We start from the raw sequence: 20,985 nt of genomic DNA on the forward strand, positions 1-20,985 counted from the left end.
TAGAACCTGGTGACGTCATTACCATGGCATCAGACAAGCCCTATGTCATAATTACCGTATGTCTGATGATTCAAATTAAGTATAGCGTAGATTAAAACGATGTTGATGGCTAGTAATAGAGATGGCTCAGTGTACTAAAATGAAGTTGGGAATAATTCACAAATTTCTAGTTCTGGAATGAAAATTGTGTTTATAATGTTTTGATTGTTCCTGTATGATAGAGGTATAATGGCCCAAAAATCTACAACAACAAAACCAGAAGATAAATGCAGATTAAAAATCTTAGAAACTGTTATCATGATATTCATCAAAAGATTCCGTTTGATTAGAGGATTGCAAAACTAAGATCAGATTTTATCTAGGCAGTGTCTTATGAAAGTTATCGATATGTCTTTGTCAATGTTTTAAATAATTAACGGTTATTAAAAATATATTTTATCTGAAACTATTTGTCAGAAGCGAGGTTTTTGAGTTCCTGCTTTGATTGAAATGCATCAGTTGCTTGAAGTCTTCTGACTGATTTGATGCTGACCGCCACGAATTCCTCTCCTGTGCCAACCTTTGAATCTCAGAGTAGCACTTAGAACTTACGGTCTCAGTTATTTGCTGTATGTATTCCAGTGTCTGTCTTCCTCTACATTTTTTTTCCTCTACACCTCTTTCTAGTACAATGGAAGTTAAGCCGTGATGGCTTAACGGATATCCTGTCATTCTGTCCCTTCTTCAACTCTGTGTTTTCGAAATTCTCCTTTCCTTATCGATTCTGCGAAGAACCTCCTCGAATACCTTGAGTCCTCCTCAGTTTCAACAGGCGGCCGGAGTGGTCGTCGGTTCTAGGCGCTGCAGTCAGGAGCCGAGCGACCGCTACGGTCGCAGGTTCGAATCTTGCCTCGGTCATGGATGTGTGTGATGTCCTTAGGTTAGTTAGGTTTATTTAGTTCTAAGTTCTAGGCGACTGATGACCTCAGAAGTTAAGTCGCATAGTGCTCAGAGCCATTTGAACCATTTAGTTTCAACATTCTTCGGTAGCATCACATATCAAATTCTTTGATTCTCTTGTTTTTTCGGTTTTCCCACAGTTCAGGTCTCACTTTCAACAATGCTGTGCTCCAGACATACATTTTCGGAAATTTCTTCCTCAAATTAAGACCTGTTTTTGACACTAGTAGACTTCTATTGGCCAGGAATGCCCTTCTTGTCATTGCTTGTCTGCTTTTTCATGTCGTCCTTGTACCATCCGCCATGGGTTGTCTTGCTGCCTTGGTAGGAGACTTCCATAACTTCATCGTCTTCGTGACCACTACTTATGATGTTAAGTTTGTCGCTGTTCTCATTTCTGCTACTTCTCATTAATTTCGTCTTTGATCGATTTACTCTCAATTCATATTCTGTACTTATTAGACTGTTCATTCCATTCAACAGATCCTGTAAATCCTCTTCATTTTCATTGAGGGTAGCAATATCATTAGCGACTTTTATATCTGATATCGTTTCATATTGAATATCAACCCCATTTCTGAACCTTTCTTATATTTCCCTCGTTGTTTCTTCGATGTATAGGTTGAACAAGCTGGGGCGAAAGACTACATCCCCGTTTTAAAACCTTTTTAATCCGTAAGCTTCATTCTAGGTCTTCCACTCTTATCGTTACTCTTGTTTCTTGTACATGTTACATATTGCCCGTCTTTCTTTACTTTACCCCATTTTTGTCTGAATTTCGAACTTTTTGCTCCATCTGTGATTGTCGAACGCTTTCTCCAGGCTGACAAATCCTATTAAAGTGTCTTGATTTTTCTTCAGTCTTGTTTCCATTATCAAACGCAACGTCAGAACTGCATTGCTGGTGACTTTATCTTTCCTAAAGCCGAACTGATCGTCATCTAATACATCCTGGTTTTCTTTTCCATCCTTCTGTACATTATTCTAGTCAGCAACTTCGACGCATGAGCTGTTAAGCTGATTGTGCGATAAATCTTCCACTTCGCACTTGTTGGCTCCAGTAGTCTTCGGAAGTGTGTGAATGATGTTTCTCCGGAAGTAAGATGGTGTATCGCAAGTCTTATACAATCTACAGAACTACGTGAATTGTTGTTTTCCTGTCCCAACATTTTATGAAATCCGATGGAATGTTATCCCTTCTGCCTCACCCAATTTTAAGCGTTTCAAAGCTCTTCTAAATTCTGATTCTAATACTGGATCCCCTATCTCCTCTATACCGACTGCTGTTTGTTCTTCTATTACGCCATCAGACAATTCTTTCCCCTCACCGAGGCCTTTAGTGTAGTCTTTTCACCTATCCGTTCACGCCTCTAAACTTCGCAGTGGAATTCCCACTGCACTCTTAAAGTGGCGGCCCTAGTTTTTAATTTCACCGTAGTTTGTTTTGCCTTTCCTGTGTGCTGAGTCAGTCTTTCCGACAAACATTTTTTTTTTTTTCGATTTCTTCACTTTTTCTTGTATCCATTTCGCTTTAGCGTCCGTCATCATCATCGTCGTCGTTTTCCAGTTACAGTTTCCCTGCTGTGGTGCCTTAGCATCCGTGCACTTCCTATTTACTTCATTTCTATGTGACCGGTGTTTCTGTATTCTTGAATTCCGCTGAATATTTTGTAGGCTAGGCTACTTTCATCTATCGTCGATTAACTGAAGTATTTCTTCTGTTACCCAAGGGTCCTTCGCAGGTACCTGCTTTATACCTACGTTTCTTTCTCTAACTTCTGTGACTGCCCTTTTTAGAGATGTCCGTTCCCTTTCAACTGAACTGGCTACTGAGCTATTCGTCATCACACTATCTACAGCCTCACAGAACTTAAATCGCATCTCTTCATTCCTTAGTACTTATTTATCCCACTTTGCTTATTGACTCTTCCTGACTAGCTTCTTGAATTTCAGCCTACTCTTCATCATTACCAAATTGTGGTCTGAGTCTATATCTGCACTGGGTACGACGTTCAATCCCAGATTTTTGAAAACGATTGAACACTTCACCACATTATCGTCTAATAACTACGTTTAATAATTTGTCAAAAGTCTTCGAACCATTTGCATATATGCGGACGTCCTGGATGGACTGGAATGCTTTCAAAAATACGTCTCTCACATTTTCCAGAAAATTCATAATCTGGCTCCTAACTGATTTATCTTTCAAAATTCCATGCATTAGTATCCATACATACTTCTGTAATTTCTGTATCTGAGTAATCTTCTTCCTGTCCCCTGAACCTAAGTATTTGCCTTCATTCGATTTATCACTCAATTAGTGTCACCAAAACCCGACAGAACTGGCAGAGCTTTGAACATCACGCCAGTATTACGCAACCTTTTAATACTCACAGTACGTCCAGACAAGCGTACACGCAACAGGCCACACCCAAATCTGTCCCCTGAAAATCGTGTGAATTGTCATTGCGCAATCAATTATTATTGTAAAACAGCAATAGACTCTGTCATTTATCAACAACTTATTAATTTTGATCCTCTATAGTAAATACACATTTCTAATAAGAATTTTTACAAAAATTTTTTTCACTAGAGCCCTATCCACCTTTCGATCTCTTCTAATGATGAAATAAATTTGGAAAGGGATTCCAGCTTTTTTGATAGCAAAACATAGTTGATAACGTAAATCGCTGACCCTTTGCCCGCTGTTACACGTTTACGGCCAAACTGACACCTTAAATGACTACTGGATCAAGCTTAGATATATTTGTTTTAAATTAAACACATAACTACAATATTATGGAAATGGTATGGCTACTTTCATAACATGTACATGATAATAATACAGACATTTGTAGTGCTCCCTTAACGGGCGACGTGGCGCAATGGTTAGGACACTGGACTCGGTTTCAGGAGGACGACGGTATAAACCCGGTTTCCGGCCATCCTGATTAAGATTTTCCGTGATTTTTCTAACTCGCTTCTGGCCGGTATGGTTCCGTTGAAAGGGAACTGTCAATTTCCTTCCCCATCCTTCCCTAATCCGACGGGAACGGTGAACTGATTGTTTTGTCCCTTATCTCAAATCAACCAACTAACTATTTTCTTGTGATTATTATGAGTCGTACTGAGTGAAGGTAGCTAAGGTAAAATGTAGGCTTCACTGTAGCATCAATAATAACAGCTACTCGGCATATTACACAGTTAATAGTACGTATGTCTCAACTGGATGAAATCGATGCCTATAGAATGGCCTGTAAAGAAGTGATTAGATTTCTTACCTCAGCACGTAAGACTGAAGTGTAGTAGGGGAGCAGTGGAATATGTACATATTAGTGAATGAAAAAGTGCTCTAATTTTTTTATTTGAAGTTTGAGAATCGTGAGAGCTTAATGCTCGCATCTCGTGGTCGTGCGGTAGCGTTCTCGCTTCCCACGCCCGGGTGCCCGCGTTAGATTCCCGGCGGGGTCAGGGATTTTCTCTGCCTTGTGATGGCTGGGTGTTGTGTGACGTCCTTAGATTAGTTAGGTTTAGGTAGTTCTAAGTTCTAGGGGACTGATGACCATAGATGTTAAGTCCCATAGTGCTCAGATCCATTTGAACCATTTTTGAGAGCTTAATAAGTTTAATTGTTTTCGTGACTCTCTTACTAGAGATTGCCTGTTTGATGTCTGACGGTGTGACAGGGCTGTGTTCAGAGCGGCTAGCAGCTGGCAGGAAGACCCCACTCACCTGCCAGCAACGGCGCTGAGGCGGCTCTCCCCGGTGAGCAGGTGTCTGGTCTCGCAGCGGTAGGACAGCACGCCGTCCGCCTGCGTCACGTGTCGGATGTGCAACTCTCCAGACGGGAACACCGAATACCGGCCGCCTGGAACGAAACAACAAACATCTCATTAGAAACCAAGTGTCTTTGTTTCTTCCCTTTTTTTCCTTCTTCCTTTCCTGTCAGATTAGTTTTTGGTACTCTTCTTAATCAACAACGCAATAACCCTTCCTAACACTTCTCCATATAAGACGCAAAACCTTTCTGCTCTCACCAGCTAGGCGCCTAGAACCCACTTTATCCTTAATAAATTGTCATTACTGATCTATCCCTACTCACTGATAGCCATAAAATGATTGGCCACCGTCAATAACAACAACAACAACAACAACAAAATACTAAGACTTAGAGAATCAACACTTTCTATATTATTGCTTCAATTTATTGACGTTCAGACCAGCAGACAGAAAGCATAATGATAAATATTCCATTTCTGTGCCTCAATAAAATAAGAGCTGTCATTCTGGCCTGCTGTTTAGGCTAACAAAGTGTGACTGAGTCTTTTGCTCAAAAATGTTTGCTAGTTGAAGGTTCGTTGCGTCATCACCTTATTCGTGATAGGCAAGAAGTGGGAGACAGACGTTTCGTACTTGTTTTGAGGTGTTTTGTTTTTTACAGAACCGTGATGCCTGCAGTGAAGAGGAGTCCACTGCTTTTCTGGCCCACTTCAAATTGCGTACAGTGCGAGCAGATACCAGCAAACCAAGTGAAATACTTTACTTTTTAATGGAAATTTGATTACAATTGATTTCTTATTGACAAAACTAAAAAAGCTCTTTCAAAAAATTTAAACGAAAAATTTAGATAGTAGACAAAATATGCTATTTACCGGGAAGAATTACATCCCAGCAGTTAAAATTCAATAATGAATTAATCCATTGGCCAACTTATATAGCCCAATCTATTCACAAATGCCATTCTATAATGTGTTGATCTGTAAGGCGACTCACTTGACCATCATCATTCAATGACGATACTAATATTTCAGTAAAAGAGAACTCGCAACCAAAATAATTTTTTAAAAAAGTATTATTTAAAAACGAAATATTTTAATACCACTGCTATGGCAAACTGATATATAGCCTGTATACTCGGTTGGAAGTAACAAATAAAAAAAAAAAGGACTTTTATAACTGAGACCGAATAAAATAACAAAAACTAGCGGTTATTCGTTACTAAAATACCGGTGTCGGTTTTAACCGGTCGGTTTTTCCCAGCCCTATATACTCTCGGGGGAAATTTTTGTGAATTGCAGGTAGGCAGTTTGTGGGACTGGGGAAACAAGAAACATTTTACCATAATTCAGTTATTTAAAGTGAGATTTCTTTAGGCATTTATGGGTTGTATGAATGTGTTCATTTCATAAATTTTTAAAAGTAGATGTTAGGTTGTGACTTGTCAAATCTAAAAGACACGGGATTGCGCGGTTTAGCAATGATATTGGATTGGCTATGATGTGTATCTACTGTCTTTTCTTCGCGCTGGTAACTCCATTCATAGCCCAGACGGCGTCACTGTAGGAGACGGGTACGAAAAGACACGTCTTTAGCAGAGGCAGCGAGTTCGTATTTGCTCGTGGGAACTGCGTCAGTGGGTAGCAACAACGCTGTTGTTGCTGGACATAACAGGAGTGACAATTACATTTAGCTTTCACCTGAAAGCTGTTGATGCCAAACTTGGACTTTGTTAATGTAAAATACAGAATCATTCCTACTTAACCGAGTACGCAGCATGTCATTCTCAATGGGGAGAAGTCTTCCGAAGTAAGAGTGATTTCAGGTGTGCCGCAGGGGAGTGTCGGAGGACCGTTGCTTTTCACAATATACATTGATGACCTTGTGGATAGCATCGGAAGTCCACTGACGCTTTTTGCGGATGATGCTGTAGTATATGGAGAGGTTGTAACAATAGAAAATTATACTGACATGCAGGAGGATCTGCAACGAATTGAAGCGTGGTGCAGGGAATGGTATTTGAATCTCAGTGTTGACAAGTGCAATGTGCTGCGAATACATAGAAAGAAAGATCCTTTATCATTTAGCTACAATGTAGCAGGTCAGCAACTGGAAACAGTTAATTCCATGAATTACCTCTGAGTAGGCATTAGAAGTGATTTAAAATGGAGTAACCATATAAAATTAATCGTCGGTAAAGCAGATGCCAGACTGAGATTCATTGGAAGAATCCTAAGTAAATGCGATCCGAAAAAAAAGGAAGCAGGCTGCAGTACACTTGTTCGCCCATTGCTCGAATATTGCTCACCAGTGTGGGATCCGTACCAGATAGGGTTGACAGAAGAGACGGAGAAGATCCAACGGAGAGCAGCGCGCGTCGTTACGGGATCATTTAGTAATCGCGAAAGCGTTACAGAGGTGATAGATAAACTCCAGTGAATGGGATAACTCAACATCCTGTTTCGGTACTGTTCATGTATCTTCCCATTTGGTACATGAGGATCTCGTTGTTTCTGTTTTGTTGTTAACTGTCTTCGGTTATTTGAAATACTGCCAAGTCACTGCCTTTGTTCGCATACTTGCAAACGTATTTGATGGATTTCACTGAATTGCAGTGTTCTACGTTTACGTGAGCGTGGAACATTTTCTAAAGTAGTGTGTTATATGGTACTCCCCATTGAATATTTCCACTTTGTCGCTGCGTTGTATTCGTATTTTTATGGTGAAGCTACCGTTTTGGAGTGATCGTCTTCTGTATTTGGCACAGCCTTCAGCTCTAGTTTGTATGTTGTCCAAGTATAGTTTTGAGTTTTCCCATACACGAACGCGAACTAACTGTGCAACATATAGCCGTACATTTGGAGAATGGACAAAGAGTTTACTTCACATAAGACACCACCAGAAATGTTGCAAGCGAACCACATCAGAACACAACATTAACAGCTTTCTACCAACCGTGCCGAAAGGACCCATTCGTGAAAACCTTACTAGATGTCGACATCTCGTTCACAACAAGAATAAGCTTTCAACGGTGAAAACAAGGAATTCCAGTAGAAAATTACCCAGGAATCATGAAAACTGATTCACTAAGCCGAGTATACACCGTACATCAGAACAACGCCTAATTTTTCTATCTCTGCATGTTGCTACACGAAATACGGGGACCAACAAGTTTCACGGATGTCAAGACTGTTGACAATTGCCTATGCTAGACGCAGAGAGGAGCTTGCTAACGCTTAGAACTACTGGAAAACGACAACCACTGGGGACTGATACTGCAAGAAGCCTCACTCACAGTCTCAGCTGAACAAATGAGACACTTATATGGCATAATTCTAACAGCATGTAACCCATCGATTCCAAAACAGCTATGAGACTACTTCAAAGAGAGTAAGAGTGACGACATACTGTACCAAATCCGACAAGCTCATTATGAAATGGCCATCGAATTCAAGGACGAAGGGCACCGAGCGCGGTGGCGTAGTGGTCATCACACTGGACTCGCTTTCGGGAGGACGACGGTTCAAACACTCTTCCGGTCATCCTGATTTTGGTTTTCCGTGATTTCCCTAAATCGCTTCAGGCAACTATCGGATGGTTCCTTTGAAAGGACACTGCCGACCTCCTTCCACATCCTTCCCTAACCCGATTGGACATATGAGCTCGCTTATCAAATCAGCCAACCAAATAACGACGAGACCTTCAATGAAACACTCATTCATCTAGAAGATAAACGCTTAGCAGTAAACAATCAGACCTTAGTACAACTTGAGACGGAAGCACCACGAAAATATGCCGTCAGTGTACTAAACATCAAAATTACAAAGGAAAAAAGCTACAGCATCAACGAACTGTTTCAATACATTGCTCACAACAAACCTCTCCTCAATGGCAATCAAAAGAAAATTTGTCGTGTTATCACCGACCGAATCGACAACAACACTGGCGGAATGATTTCCTTTGTCGCACCAGGCGACACTGGGAAATGTTTATAATAAATCTATTGTTGGCGGAGATGCATGCTAAACAACACATCGCACTTGAACTGCCATCATCTGGCATTGCGGCCGCACTTATGGAAGGACGGACTGCCCATTCCGTGCTACAACTACCGTTGAATATAGCCGAAGAACAATTGTCGGTACGTAAAATCTCAAGAGCATCTGAACGGGGTGAACTTGTAAAGCAAGCTAAAATTGTCTTCTGGGACGAATGCATAAAATATCACTCGAAGCCAAGGACAGAACGTAACAAGCCTTGCGAGGAAACCCTGAAGTGATGGGAGGAGCTCTACTGATACTCTCAGCAGATTTTCGACAAACATTTCCAGTTGTCTCCAAGTCAACACAAGAAGACGAGACCAAAAAAAGTCGCATTTCTGGCCACGCATTCAAATACTGGGACTAACAAAAAATATTAGAGTTGAACTATCGAAAGATGAAAAAACAGAACATTTTGCTCTACAACTTTTACAGATAGCCGTATCCTACTGACCAAACGATTTCTGCAGCATAACCACTGCTGAAAACGAACTCAAAGACCAAATCTGCCCAGAAATTGTTCAGAACTACACCAATCCGAACTGGCTATTTGAAAGGGGAATTTTGGCAACTAAAAATAATGTTTTCGGCGATATCAACTTAAATACTCAAAAGAAAATTCCTGGTGAAGGGAGAATATAAAAATCGATCGATACGATGATAAATGTTGAAAAAAGAGTGAACTTCCTTGCAGAATTCCTACACTCTTTCCAAGTACCAGGACGCAGATGACGTTCTGTTAGGTATGCCACTACGCTTTCTGTTGGTTGACGGCGCTGAAACCATTAGCAGTTCATCTGCTGTCCCTCAGCTGGCATATCCCGTCATCGCATCAAAATCGACGTCGTACTAATTTCATTTTTCTACCGACAGTGTATTTAGTTTTATATCGCCAGCCGACCGTAGATCTTAGCATTTGACATAAATTTCAACTTGGTACCTCTACGTGATCCTGAGGAAAAGGATTCGTAACAGTTAGACAGACAGAGAGACAGATGAACAACAAAGTCATCCTATAAGTGTTTCGTTTTTACCAACTGAGATACGGAACCCTAAAAAGTAAGTAAACTGTTTATTGTTTCAGAACTAATCGCCGTAACTCGTAACACATTTATATCACTGAGAGACAAGACTGTCACTACCTTCACAGGAAAAAAAAAAAATTACTTGGCAACATGTGAGCGGGCATTTTGTTATCAGGCTGTTTTGACTAGGTTGCAGAAAATCCGCTGGGAAGTCCTTACACATCCTCCATAACGTTCCGATCTGTTATTGCCAAGCCGGCCGGTGTGGCCGTGCGGTTCTAGGCGCTTCAGTCTGGAACCGCGTGACCGCTACGGTCGCAGGTTCGCATCCTGCCTTGGGCATGGATGTGTGTGATGTACTTAGGTTAGTTAGGTTTAAGTAGTTCTAAGTTCTAGGGGACTGATGACTACAGATGTTAAGTCCCACAGTGCTCAGAGCCATTTGAACCATTTTGTTATTACCATATTTTTTGAGCTCTGAAGGAAGACGTACGTGACCGTCAATTTGTTTCGGACAAAGAGGTGCACGCCTGGGTACAATCATGTTTTGCAGGCAAGGGAAAACATTTTTCCATGAAGGTATAGACAATCTTGTCTCACAGTCGGATAAATTTATTAACAGTTATAGCGATTACTTTTGTAATACTGAAGAATTTACTTTCTCTTTTCCCATCTCTCTAGTCTGAATTCTAGTCACTGGTAATAAATCACGAAGGAGTCCCGCAGGTTTTGATTTTGGCTCCATTTCCACTATTATATACCTTTCATCCAAAAAGTTCGTAGACTGATTTTATTCTCGACGTATAAGCGACGTCAGCGTTGCGCCCATTTGAAAAATTCCGCCACCTTCCATGTGTGACGCTGTTTGTCGGTCTGACGTTCCCTGGCGGCTGTTCTCGCAACCTCACGCTTGCAGTGGCCTGTGAGGGAGGTGGGGGGATGGGGTGCGACTTCTTTCTCGGAACGAGCTCCGGTACGAAAATATTTGTTTGTCGCCTCATGCGGCCGCGTTCAATTTGTTCTCGTTGTGTTGGGAGAGACAACAGAGATGCATTTATGTGTTCACGTGACAGGCGTGATACCCTGACATTATGGACAGTGGTGTGAGCCTGTGTACGGTTTAGTATTCTTCCTACGAGTTACTGTCAGCCAAGAGTTTATCCAGGTTGAAGTTTTCGGCCGGATTTTTATTGTTTGTATATACACACAGTCCTAAGAGATCGTTTAGTCGAGAAAATTGTACATTGTTGGTACGATATGCGGCTGAGAGTGGAAGGGATTTTGAACTGTAATGTCTGCTGCCACATTATTCGTTACCTTATTTTGAAATGTGGAAGTACCGTTTAGCCTCGGTTACGTTCTGCTAGCTCCATATTAGAGCTGTGGCCGGTGGTTCGAATCTCATGTTGTGTTGGCAGAAGTGCCAACACCGTACTACTAGAAGAGGCCGAAATGCACGCGTTTTAGCTCACGCAGGCTGGCGTGAAGAGGGAAGAACTATACTGACGTGAAGTCTGGAACATGGCAAGGTATGAGAATTCAGTGAGCGGACGTAATTAGTTTGATACTTATCTTTAATCCATTAATGATGAACGTCGCTCTTTACGGTTCACGATTCACAATATTATCTGTTCAGGATACATAGTAACTGAATATGGCGCCTTGCCAGGTCGTAGCAAATGACGTAGCTGAAGGCTATGCTAAACTGTCGTCTCGGCAAATGAGATCGTATGTAGACAGTGAACCATCGCTAGCAAAGTCGGCTGTACAACTGGGGCGAGTGCTAGGGAGTCTCTCTAGACTAGACCTGTCGTGTGGCGGCGCTCGGTCTGCAATCACTGATAGTGGCGACACGCGGGTCCGGCGTATGCTAACGGACCGCGGCCGATTTAAAGGCTACCACCTAGCAAGTGTGGTGTCGGGCGGTGACACCATATCTTTTGTAGGGAGAGTAAAATTTTGTGTGTCTCTCGTCTGTTTTGTGTCGTGCGTTCGGAAGTAGTGTCTAGCTCCTCATTTGTTGAGATCATACGTACGAGAATCGGTTATAGCTCTACTGTGAGTGGTTCCACTGTGACATGTGATAGCTAATGAGACACACACGTGTCGTGTATATTTTTTAGTTCAACCACGTGCGCCGGCCGAAGTGGCCGTGCGGTTCTAGGCGCTGCAGTCTCTAACCGCGAGACCGCTACGGTGGCAGGTTCGAATCCTGCCTCGGGCATGGATGTGTGTGATGTCCTTAGGTTAGTTGGGTTTTGCTAGTTCTACGTTCTAGGGACTAATGACCTCAGAAGTTGAGTCCCATAGTGCTCAGAGCCATTTGAACCAACCAACCACGTGCAAAATAGTGGCATGTAGTTTGGCTGTCCGATGTGTTATATTAGCTAGTGTTAAGATCGTGTAGCTACTGTTCGAGATCTGGTTGATTTAGTGTCTTAATGATATAACACGAATATTATTTACTGACACGAAAATAGTTTCTACGTTTTCGAAATGATGGCCACGGAGAATCGCGTGTGTTTAAGGTGCGCAGTACCAGACACTAAATCGAGAGCTGTGTGTGACACAGTATTATATTTATCCGCTTGTATTTTAATTTGCTACGATCTCGTCACTCTCCTTCTGCCAACGATCTTGTCAAAGAGGACGAAGTAGCGGACAGAGATTCAGGGCACCTTATCGCCCTCCGGGCGGGAAACTGCCCCTACAGGGGGAAGAATCAGCAACGATCAACGGCATGAGGATGCAGAAGGTAATGGAAATCACTGCATTAAAGACCCATAAGGTGTATCAAATGATCAAATGTGTGTGAATTCCTAGGGGACCAAATTGTTGGGATCATCGCTCCCTAGACTTACACATTATTTATACTAACTTATGCTAAGAACAACACACACACACGGCCGAGGGAGGACTACCAATCGGGGAGTGGAATGTTGGAAGTTTGAACGTGATAGGGAAGCTAGAAAATCTCAAAAGGAAAACGCTAAGGCTCAGTCTAGATACAGCTGGGGTCGGTGAAGTGAAATGGAACGAAGAGAAGGATTTCTGCCGGCCGGAGTGGCCGAGCGGTTCTAGGCACTACAGTCTGGAACCGCGCGACCGCTACGGTGGCAGGTTCGAATCCTGCCTCGGGCATGGATGTGTGTGATGTCCTTAGGTTAGTTAGGTTTAAGTAGTTCTAAGTTCTAGGGGACTGATGACCTGAGAAGTTAAGTCCCATAGTGCTCAGAGCCATTTGAATCATTTGAACAAGGATTTCTGGCGAGGTCAATATAGGTTAATATGAACAGTAGCAGAAAATGGTATAAAGGGAGTGGGATTCATTAGGATTAAGACAGTAGGATAAACAATGAATTATTGTGAACAGTTCAGCGATAGGGTTTTTCTCATCAAAATAGCCAGCAAACTAACACCGAAAATGATAGTTCAGGTATTCATGCCGACATCGCAAGCAGAAGATCAAGAGATAGAGAAAGTATATGAGGATACTGAACGTTTAATTCGTTACATAAAGGGAGACAAAAATCTAATAGTCGTGGGGGATTGGAATGAGGTTGTAGGGGAAGGAGTAGCAGGAACTGTTACGGGAGAATACGATCTTTGCAGATCGAATGAGAGAGCGGAAGGACTAATTGTGTACTCCAATAAATATCGTAGGGTAGTAGAGAATACTTAGTTTAAGAATCACAAGGGGAGGAGGTATACTACGAAAAGGCCAAAGCTAAAGGAAGATTTCAGTTAGATTACATCATGGTCAGGCAGAGATTCTGAAATCAGATATTGGATTTAAGGCGTACCCAGGGATAGTTAGAGACTCAGATCATGATTTGGTAATGATGAAGAATAGACTGGAGTGTAAGAGACTGGTCAGGAAGAGTCGATGCACAATGAAGTGCGATACAGAAGTACCAAGGAATGAAAAGATACGTTTGAGGTTCTCTAAAGCTACAGATACCGCGATAATTAATGATTCTGTAGGGAGTTCAGTTGAAGCGGAGTGAACCTCTCTAAAAAAGGGCAGTCACAGAAGATGAAAAGAAAAAAAAATATGTACAAAGAAGGTAACAGCGATGAAACGATGTCTAACAGATGAAAAACTTCAGTTGATCGATGCAACGAGCAAGTACAAAAATTGTCAGTGAAATTCAGGAATACAGAAATCCAAGTTACTTCAGAATGAAATAAAAGAGGAAGTGAAGGGATGCTAAGGTGAAATGGCTGCCTGAAAAAATTGAAGAAATCGAAAAAGAAACGATTGTCGGAAAGGACTGACTCAGTGTAAAAAAAAAAAAAAAAAAAAAACAAAAAAAAAACAATCTTCGGTGAAATTAAAAGCAGGGACGGTAACAATTAAGAGTGCAATGGCAGTTTCACTGTTAGAGAGAGTGGATAAGTGGAACGAGTACAGTGAGGGCTTCTGTGAGGCGGAGGACTTACCTGATGACCTGATAGAAGAAGAAACAATAGTCAATAGGGAGGAGCATTAGAATTAGAATTTAGAAGTGGTTTTGAAGAATTAAAATCAAATAAGGCGGACAGGGTGGGCATCAATATGCGGTTGTTTGCTGATGATAACGTAGTGTCCGGTAAGGTGTCGAAGTTGAGTGACTATAGGAAGATGCAAGACGACTCAGACAAAATTTCCAGTTATGAAGATGGTATCTGTTCTTTCGGACATGTCCGAAAGAACCAATACCATCTTCATATAGATGTGAGGCGGAGGACTTACCTGATGACCTGATAGAAGAAGAAACAATAGTCAATGGGGCTTACCGGCCAATGACCTTCTTCAATGCGTATGCACTCACATTGTCCGAACTCTTACGGGAATCTGTAGATTGACTGCTTCAAGTAATGACTATAGTGGCCACGGGCACTACAAATGTAGTGTGTGGACAGTAAGTTGTGAATGTGGGTCTTTCGGGGAGCATGCCAGAGATAAATCCCTGCAGTAGCACTATCCTCTGTGTCCTCGGTGCGTCTGCCATTTAAACAGGAGATTTTGGGTTCGAGTCCCGGTCGGGGCACACATTTTCAACTGTCCCCGTTGATGTATATCAAAGTCTGTCAACAGCTTAGGGTCTTGATTTAACTATCATTTCATTCTAGAGAGCTGCATGGTCACCGATGGTATCTTCATATACTATCGAGATTCGGTTCCAAGCCGAATATCCACGACCGCGAGCATATGACGTAGACAACTTCTTGCGTGATGAACTACATCTAGAGCTTCACGACATCATTGGTATTCACTTTTCGATCTCGGCTAGTGTCGTCAATGTTAGATCATCAGCGAAGAAGCGTGCGCGAAGGTGGTTACCAGTGCTGCCGGCATGCTCCAATTTAGGCACTCAGATGGAAATATCGGCACTGCTACCACTGAACGTGCAGGCCTAGGCATGAGGATCCTTCAGGTTTTCTACCTACCTTTCGAGGTACCCGCCAATTCCATATCTCCCCTCTTTAGCCGTACGGGACTGCCATTAGCCATATGGCTGAGAAGTGACAGACTTTTACAACATATCCTGTACTCAATGGATTAAGATAGGTCAAACTCGAACTCAGGAAGCACGTTTCTTCATACTTAAACATCGCTGGCTATCGTGCAATCATCATACATGATGAATGACTGCGCAAATGCTCAGGATGTGGACGGGTGATGAGTTCGTTCCGATGGTTTGCAGTGGCGAATTACCCTGATTCCATCAGGAGAAGTGGTACAACGCGTTCCTCCTACGATTCTGTCAATTATTTATGCGGAATTGATGACACCTATGACGTCCGGCGGTGGAAATCAGGATAGGTTACCACCGCAGACAAATGGATACCTTGTCGACGAGGCATATGGCGCCTGCTCGTGGCAGAGAGAATCGACAGATAGCCCTGAGCAGCAAGTGTCACTGCACGGAGATGGTTCCGAACACAACGATTGGATGGATGTTGATCTACGAGTCTTACCACCCAATCTTTCCTCTCTGAAGTCGTGGGTGAGTCAGATATACACACACATTCTGACACGGAGACGCATGTCTGGTAGCAGTGTTCGCCCCGAAGCACTAGAAAAGCGAAATTGGAAATTTGTGGTTAGGTCTTATGGGACCAAACTGCTGAGGTCATCGCTCTCTAAGCTTACACACTACTTAATCTAGCTTAAACTAACTTACGCTAAGCTTTTGTATGTCCATCCTTTTGACAGGACATCTCTGGGACGACAGCCGTTTACTATAGTGACAAAAAATAGAAGCAACTACAGCCGTCCTTATGATTTTATTTTATTTTGTCGCTAGCAGTTTCGAAGCTGAAGGTGTCGTAATGAAGCGTCGAAACTTGTAGCGACAAAATAAAAAAAATCATAAGGACGGCTGTAGATGATTTTATTTCTTGTCGCGAACTTACATTAGGGCAACACACACACCGATGTCAGAGGGAGGACTCGAACCTCCGACGGGAAGAGCCACGCGGACCGTGACAAGGCGCCGTAGACCGCACGGCTATCAAGCGCGGCTAGAAAAGCGACGGACGCCGTCTGACGACTCTCTGTTGTGTACACACACACACACACACACACACACACACACACACACACACACACACGATCGTAATGATCTCGGCCGTGTCGTGGACGCACCTCTACACGGGCGTCAACACTGCTCCCTCTTCCAGAACTGAAATGATGGATACTTCCTTTCCCGGGCATCGGTTCGGAGATGGAGAGGGCAACAGAAGACCATTGCAGTCGCGAGGGAACGCGTCAAGGGCCTCTTTGGTAGCCGCTGTAACACATTGGCAGCCTCTCTGCCCTCTTTCCAGTGACTCGTGGGCGGACGATGTGGAAGAGGACTCTTTGCCGGGTGCAGCAGTTGTAGAAGAGGGAGAGTTACAACCCCCCACCCCAAATCTCCTGCATACAGTGTGATAATAGAGATGACAGGGTGGCGTTGGGGTGAGAAAACTTGTCGCTACTGTTTACATTGATGACTGCCATTGCCTTAGAGGTAGAACGACAGTCGTATCGATTCGCGACTATCAACATCGACACCATATGGTCGCACGCAAAGCTGTCATTGTTACACGAAACAGTTTATGCGGCAGATATTGACGTAGCCCTATGGTTCGAATGGCTCTGAGCACTATGGGACTTAACTTCTGAGGTCATCAGTCCCCTAGAACTTAGAAGTACTTACACCTAACTAACCTAAGGACATCACACACAGCCATGCCCGAGGCAGGATCCGAACCTGCGACCCTAGCGGTCGCTTGGCCCTATTGTAAGAGGTTTATGTTCTTGGATTCAGGGACATCTTTGGATACCCGTCATGCGTATCACATGCGCCAGATAACGGCAGTGGCATCGCAGTTCTTCTCAAAGAAGGTTTAGTAGCCACCGATGAACATTACTTACCAAACGCCAGGGACATGGCGCTTACGGTCCAAGGGATACACCTCGTCAATGTTTACGCACCTTCGGGAGCCAGCAAGAGGGGTGAACGTTCGCTGTTCTTTGCTGAGGAATGAACGCAGTTTGCCAAGGAAGGATAGATGATACAGTGATTTGGGGCGATTTTAGTGTCTACAATCTCCCAAGTACCAAATTCCTCATCATTCACCGTGCCCAACACTCAGTGCTATCTGGAGACTGTGCCTACGACGACGAGAAACATATAAATCAGCCTTACAGTCTTGACTGGACTGTGCCAAACCAAACCTGCGATGCGTTTTGAAGGCGTTTAGTAGGGAAGTTGCGGCGTTGAGGCGCAGCGCTACGGAGTTCTACTACGCCATCCTCACGGTATGTTCTATTATAGCCCCATCATTGGAGGGCCAGATTATGGTCAACCGAGCGAAAGCGAAGATGGTAACTGAAGTATCTGCGCTAGCACAGCAGAAATGCGAAAACACAAATCCGAAAACAATTTATTGGACTCACCAAAACGAAACAACAATACAATCTCCAAAAGAAAAACAGACTATATCCCGATTGCGGATCGTTAGAAATATAAAATAACAAATAATAGCTAAGACCCGTCCCTTTACGGGGAGAGACCACAATAAACAATTCTACAATGTCAAGATGTTTGTCGATTATCCAAAGTCCATCTGCAAGAGATCGGCCAGCTAGAAGAGGCTGTGGCTGCCGGGGTGTCAGCTTTTTATACTTCCAAGCGGTGCGCCGGCCTATAAAGCCTGTTTGACGGACGTACTTGGTGTATCAAAGTAGTTCCTGGGCTAGCTGCGACCTCTTTTGAAGCTGTTCTGCAGGCTCCGCAAACAGGTAACGGTCCCTGGCGGCGGTTGGTGGAGACTTGGTGTTGGTTTGTGTTGTGGCCGCCGGTAAATATTTGTGTTGACAACACAGACGTCGTAGATTTTCCAGGTGAATATACGCCCTCTGACGCAGGCATCCCATGTCGGATGGAATGGGATGCCGATGCAGTAGGAGCTACGGTGTTTGAAATGGGCGGACACAGCACTAATTTTGACGCGTCACCACTTCCAAGGGACAGTCATTCGTACACGTCAAAGAAACGGCCTCCCTGTACCAAATAACCATGGAACGAAAGTGCAGGCAGCGGACTTTGATCCGTGAGGTGAATACAGATGGCGTACTTCAAGTCACGCAAAGAGACATGAGCAGTACATAGTTGACACATTATTGTCACCTGTACGTGGAGAAGAGATCCGATCCAGAGGTCATTGCCGCTGTCGTTGGTTTAATGCACATACAGCTACTCCAGGAATCAAACAGGAACTACTAAAATAGCTACTTGGAGAAGTGTTGAATGTAGTAACTGCGGGAACGCCTTGGGCTGCGGATCGGAGGCGCCAGGCGGGGAAGCCGCCGGCGGTGGAGCACGCACCACTGGGTAAACACAGGATGAGTCGGACGACAGACCAACGACTACTGACAACAACCGACTATGACCGACACAACAAGGAAGAGATAAACAACAGAGGTGTGTAGAAACCACAACACCAAACACCAACAGTAAATCCACTCGGAACCAGAGCCAGACAAAAGTCAACAACGAGCAACGACAAGATCGCAGTACCGCCGAGATAGAAACTCAATCAAGAGCGAGTACCAGACTGGCCGGACTAGGGCTTTTTTTGTTTTCTTTATTGTGATTTTCAACACCTTGTACAAAGGTGGCCTGTCAGCAGCATAATACGCTGCTCTTCAGCTGAGAATAATACAATATAAACATAATGGAGGTATAGATAATACAAGACAAATGGCGGGTAAAAAAAATGTAGACACTGAAAAACAATATACACGAAGCCATTCACACTGGACAAGAAAAAAACACTAAAAGCGTGGACACGGCGCACAAGACACGGACGACTGCGACGGCACACGTGAACAGTGGTGGAGTGACAGCGAAAGAACAATAAACACAAAACGAAGGCACACACACTAGACACTGATGGCGACGATCTCCAGCGCGCGAATGTCCACTGAGCGTGTACAAATCTGGGGACCTGCCAGAACAGGAGGAGGGGGGATGGGAGGGGGAGAGGGGAGAGCAGACATGCCACGGTCAGGGGAGATAGGGTGCAGGGAAGAAGGGAGGAAGGGGGAGGGGAAGCCCAGGGAATAGGGGTGGAGGAAGGGGGGTGGGGGGAAAAGGAGAGAGAAGAGAGGGAGGGTGCCCAGAGGAAAAGACACAGGATGTGGGAGGGGAGGATCGAAGTTGATAGGAGGGGTAGATGGAGTGGGGGAGGACATCATCAGGAAGGGGGAGCTGGCGGAAGCCACCTTGGGAGAGGGTAAGGAGGGTGGAGAGATGGAGACCGGGTGAGACGTGGGAATACAGTCGCAGCAGCGGGCGTGGTGGGAGAGGATGGATGAGACAAGCGAGTGAGGAGGATCGAATTCACGGGAGGTGTACAGGATCTGTATCCTTTCAATGAAATGGAGGAGGTGGGGGAACAGAATGAGGTCGTACAGGATCCACGTGGGGGAGGGGAGACGGATGTGATAGGCGAGGCGGAGAGCATGGCGTTCAAGGATCTGAAGGGCTTTATAAAAGGTAGGGGGTGCGGAGGTCCAGGCCAGATGGGCGTAACAAAGGATAGGGCGGATGAGGGATTTATAGGTGTGGAGTATGGTGTAGTGGTCCAGACCCCACATATGGCCAGAAAGGAGCTTGAGGAGATGGAGTCGGGAGCATGCCTCGGCTTGGATTGTCCAGAGATGAGGGGTCCAGGAGAGGCGACGGTAGAGGGTGACAGCAAGGTACCTTAGAGTGGGGGTGAGGGCGATAGGACGGCTATAGATGGTTAGATAGAAATCGAGGAGGCGGAAGGAAGGGATAGTTTTGCCTACAATGATGGCCTGGGTTTTGGAGGTATTGACTTTGAGCAACCACTGGTTGCACCAAGTGGTGAACTGGTCAAGATGGGATTGGAAAAGGTGTTGGGAGCTCTGCCAGGTGGGGGCAAGGGCAAGGAAGGTGGTCTCATCGGCAAACTGGAGAAGGTGGATGGGGTGTGATGGCGGAGGCATGTAAAGAAAAGGTACAGAAGGGGGGAGAGGACGGATCCTTGGGGCACACCGGCGGAGGGAAAAAAGGTGTAGGAATCCGTGTCATGGATGGTGACGTAGGAAGGACAGTGAGAGAGAAAGGAGCCGATCAGATGGATGTAGTTAATGGGAAGGGCGAAGGTTTGGAGCTTGAAGAGGAGACCGGAATGCCATACGCGGACATAGGCACGCTCGAGGTCCAGGGAGAGGAAGACTGTGGAGCGACAGGAATTAAGCTGTTCGGAAAGGAGATGAGTGAGGTGGAGGAGAAGGACGGCCGAAAGCCACACTGGGTAACAGGCAGGAGGCGGTGCTGGTGGAGATGCTGGTGGATGCGTCGGGTGAGGATGGATTCCAGGACCTTGCTGAAGACTGAGGTAAGGCTGATGGGATGGTAGGAGGAGATGGCGGACGGCGGTTGACCAGGCTTAAGGAACATCAGGATACGGGAGGTTTTCCACAGGTCGGGGTAGTAGCCGGTGGACGGGACTACATTGTAGAGCCTGGCAAGGGTGGGGAGCAAAGAGACAGGAGCTTCACGAAGGTGGCGGTAGGTGACACAATCGTGACCAGGAGCCGTGTTGTGTTTGGTGCAGAGTATAGCAATGAGATCCTGTGTAGTAGTAGGGGCATTGAGTTCCGTGTGTGCAATGTTGTCCAAGTACTGGAAACC

This window comes from Schistocerca gregaria, chromosome X (assembly GCF_023897955.1).
Source record: "Schistocerca gregaria isolate iqSchGreg1 chromosome X, iqSchGreg1.2, whole genome shotgun sequence".
NCBI lineage: Eukaryota > Metazoa > Arthropoda > Insecta > Orthoptera > Acrididae > Schistocerca > Schistocerca gregaria.